The 4,132-nt window shown below is 46.8% G+C and overlaps 1 non-coding gene across 1 annotated transcript; it reads right to left on the bottom strand.

The window, feature by feature from the left end:
• Positions 1-546: 546 nt before the first annotated feature.
• On the bottom strand, positions 547-619 carry TRNAM-CAU (transfer RNA methionine (anticodon CAU)). The gene has a single exon. It is a non-coding gene; the product is annotated as a tRNA-Met (tRNA).
• Between the last annotated feature and the right edge of the window lie 3,513 nt (positions 620-4,132).

Here is a 4,132-nt window from a genome sequence, read left to right as displayed (position 1 = left end):
GACTTTGTACTCACTCGCTCCTGCCTGGACTGCCAAGAGACAGTTGGTAGTATCTTATAAATAAATAAATAAATAAATAAATAAATAAATAAATAAATAAATAAATAAATAAATAAATAAATAAATAAATAAATAAAACAATAAATAAATAAATAACGTTGTTGTCCCACCCGGCTTATCGGGGTCTCGTCAAGGTACACTCGGCTCATTGTTCGACGAGGGCCTTCTTTAAGATGATATGCTATTGCAGCCATCTTGGCAGCTGATATCTGCAGGCCAACTTCACCCAAGTACTCTAAGAGTGTCAAGAATGTAACGCACTTCAAGACACGAGTTACTGTGAAGAATTTGAACTACCTTCATAGACTGTTTCTGAGAATGTCTTAGATAATGCAAAAGAAAGTTTCTGCTAATGCGACTACTTCGATCTTATCGTGAGAAGCCAACAAAGACATCAAGGATAACATAGGGGAAATTACTTGTACCTACTAATTGAATTAAAGAAATGATAAATTAATGGCAATGAAACTGGACGAAAAAACACCTTGCCACAAGTGGGGAACGATCCCACGTCTTCGCATTATGCGTGCGATGCTCTAACCAATTGAGCTACCGCGGTGCTGTTTCCCCCTCCACGTTCTTGGGCATTTATATTTTACTTCTACAACTAACCTTGGGAGTGTTAGTCACTGCCACCACTCGCAAACCTTGGTGACGGATGTGGAACGTCCTTTCTGCCACAGGAGTCACGAGTACATGGTCCTTTTGGGTGAAGTCAACTGGTCAATAAGCGCGCACATGCTACCTGACGGCATCGATGTTGCCAGATTCGAGACTTTTTTTAAATATTTCCTTCTCCCCTTCCCCCTTCTCCAGGGCAGGGTAACAAACTGGATATCTATCTTCCGGTTAACCTCCCAGCCTTTCTGATATCTTGTACCCTTCTTTCTATCTTATCTTTCTATTCCCTCTTTCCCGTTCCCCAGAATACGGTATCCAACCAGACGCATTTCTGGTTAACAACCCTGCCTTCTCTCTTTATTTCTTCCTCCTCTTTATTTCTCTCGCTCACTCCCAATGCAAGATAAAAAGGTGGCCACTTGTCCGGTTGCAAGCCTGAGGACGAGCACCACCTTTCATTGAACCACCCTATCCTACATCCCGGAACTGAGCTTCCGCGATCGTATGAACTACATGCCCTTACAAGATTTCTACCGGCCGTGTCAACGTTTCACTTCACAATACAGCTGCACTTTAATTACTCCAGCCGACGACAAGAAGTGTCTCGCGTGTATTTTTAGCGCGCATATTGCCGCGGTTCCATCCTCCTTCGAGCCTAGGTGGAGGGGAAACTGCGGAGTAGGTAGTATGGAAGGTATCTCACACTTTCTTCCCTTCACCTGCGGCCTTCCCCAATGAAATGACCCCGGCAAAGTGGATTAAGACCAACTGACCGATGCCGCCTAGTCGCTGCATGGCCCCCCGAAGCGACGACTCTGTTCGTAGCAGAGAAGAGCCGAGCCGAGGTACAAGGCCATATCGTAAAAGGGCCGCACGGCCTTTTGTTCGCACTGCGACGACGGAACCCTGCGCTTTGAGTACGGTGGGCTTAGGGCAGGTTCGCGGAAAGAATAAAAGAAACGCGTGTCAGTCGGAAAGGTTGAAGGTTTAATTTCCGGTCTCCTCCGACACCTCCATCTGCGCCACGTAAAATGACGCAGTGTTTAAAGAGGCGCGTCAAACGCCTCACTTCAAATTGAATACGAGTGCGGCAGTCGTCGTACCGTGTTAGGGGAACCACTTTCGAGCCGCCAGGTGTCACTGCGCGCAGCCTTCCAGGTAAACTCGCTTCACACATATTGAAATTTCTTGTTGCGCCAGTGCGGAGGCTAACGATAAAATGAACAAGGAGTACCACTCGTTCAATTACAAGAAACAACAACCAAAGAAAAAACAAAGAAACGAACGTGTTTGAACGAAGAATACAGTGAACTGCGCGTACACGGGGTTCCACACTTCACGCACTCTCCTTTGGAGAAGTAGGATAAGCGCGCACGAACGTTGTTGCTTAGTCGGCTTCACTCGTGTTACGCGAGGCTCATCGTGCCCGCGTGCTGCGTTATTTGCGAATACCAAGGCCGTATATTTCTTAAACTAAGATCTTGTTGTCTTGTTCTCTCTTTCTTTCTTCTTTTTTTCCTTTTTGCATGTAACCGCTTTCCGCATTACAGACTGAAGATAAGTCTCGCACAGCGTTCTCCTTAAATAAGTCAGCGGAAACTGCTTCTTCGTATTGTGTTCGGGGCCCGTCTTTTTTAACTCTTCATCTCACTTTTCATTCCTATCTTGTCAACGTCGCACTTAGTGCCGGACCAGAAGGACAGCGCAGACGCAGAGGCGTTCGGATTGCAGAAGGAGGGCGAAAACAATGGAAGAATGACATGCATTGTAGCAAAATATAGCGCTTGACATGCTTTATTCCACACAGTGAATGAGCAAAAATAAATTAAGAGAAGGAACACAAATCTCAGACTTTCTGTCGCAATGTTTTCTAGGAAATTTTACATTGAAAACTCTTGGACCAGTGGATACGACCTGAATCATACGTGCAATATAGAATCGTTTCAGGCTTATTCCAGAAATAATTTTGTACCGGAAGAAAAATGACAGTTTGAGCACGTTTTCGTCTTTAGTACATTTACCAAATTTGGTCTGCGCAAAGCGCATTCCTTCTGTCAACATTTCTATGCCGCGCGCAGGCAGCATTGAATGTTGTGTGTGCATAGACGGCGAAGGAAAAGTTAGTTTCTTCGGTTCGATATTCTTAACAGCACTGTTTAGGGGAAAAAAAAGAAAAGGTATGGAAACGAGAAAGGTTTCGTAATGTACGGTTTCGGGAGAGAACAAACGAAAACAATTAAGAGACCCGGTGTTGGACAATTGAATTAAACCCGGGAGTTCCAAGATCGCTTTCGCGCGGATCTAAAAAGTCAACCCTGCAGCTGCAGAAGACCGCTGTCTTGAGAAAGCTTCGTGCTATGCAAAACGGAGTCTTGTCAAATTGCTAATATGGTTACCATTGACCTTTTCCTTCGGAGTAGAGTCGGCTAATTTTCTCAGAAACGTCATGGCGGCTCCCGCCACCGGCTCTCACCTCTGCCCCTGTAGCGCACGAAAGAGCAGTCGAGAGGCTTTTTTTTTTTTTCACTGGGAATCAGCCCGTGCCCGTGCTGTTACTTTCTTATATCACTCGCTTTTTGCTTAATCACGGAATATCTCCTGATATCATATTAAAAAAAAAGGTAGCAGTCGAGCGTTCAATTCGTTACTGCGAGTGTGCCAAGTAACGTCCGCACTGGTAACACAAATGATCTCCCCGATTTACTTCTCAAGGTGCGCGAATGAAATCAACATTCACGCTAGTTTATTGCCATAGCAAATATATAGACGCTCCAGCCGCATTCACGCGGCCGCGTGAGGGTTGAAAGGTTTCCAGAGACGCGCAGTGCGTTTTGCTGCAAAAACGACAGAGCGAAGTGGACTCATCGACACGTTCCGCTCAATCGACTCGGTGCCAGGGCAGCGTTCATGCCTTGCGCTGCTGGCATAAGCGTTGCGCGCAGGCAGCCGACCAGCGTTGCGGCTGAGCTGCTGTGTGTATGAACTGGTACAAACAGTAAATGTCAAGCTAACGTTATCTAACCTTTAACCGGGCGCTGACAGACGCTGCCGGTTTCCCGTCGGCGTCACTTCGAGAATTATCGAGGTGCGCCGCATCTGCAACGTCACTGGCGGCGCTCATCACCATGCCAGCGTTGTGCGACGCCTGGCTGGCGCTAGGGCGCTGTTTCTGCTGACCCCCCCCCCCCCCCCCCCACCAGAAGTTGTTTTGCGTGCTGGGTCGTGCCAACATGTCGCATCCACGTATTTAGTTGGAACATTTGTCCAAGGAAGTCAAGCGCATCGCAAAGCCTAATGCTTCGTCGTTCGGCGAAACTGCCACCAGGTTTCCTCACAAAAGGTCGAAAGTCACCATTGTCTGGTGGCGTCGGACAGGCTATGGAAAAGTATCAGTACCGCATTTCTTGGAGAACAGTCCGCAAAGTATACATGCACGAATGTTCAATTTCTA

The sequence above is a fragment of the Dermacentor albipictus genome, chromosome 1, assembly GCF_038994185.2.
Source record: "Dermacentor albipictus isolate Rhodes 1998 colony chromosome 1, USDA_Dalb.pri_finalv2, whole genome shotgun sequence".
Taxonomy (NCBI): domain Eukaryota; kingdom Metazoa; phylum Arthropoda; class Arachnida; order Ixodida; family Ixodidae; genus Dermacentor; species Dermacentor albipictus.
The sequence above is the reverse complement of the archived record's forward strand: the minus strand, read 5'-3'. Positions and strand labels throughout refer to the sequence as shown.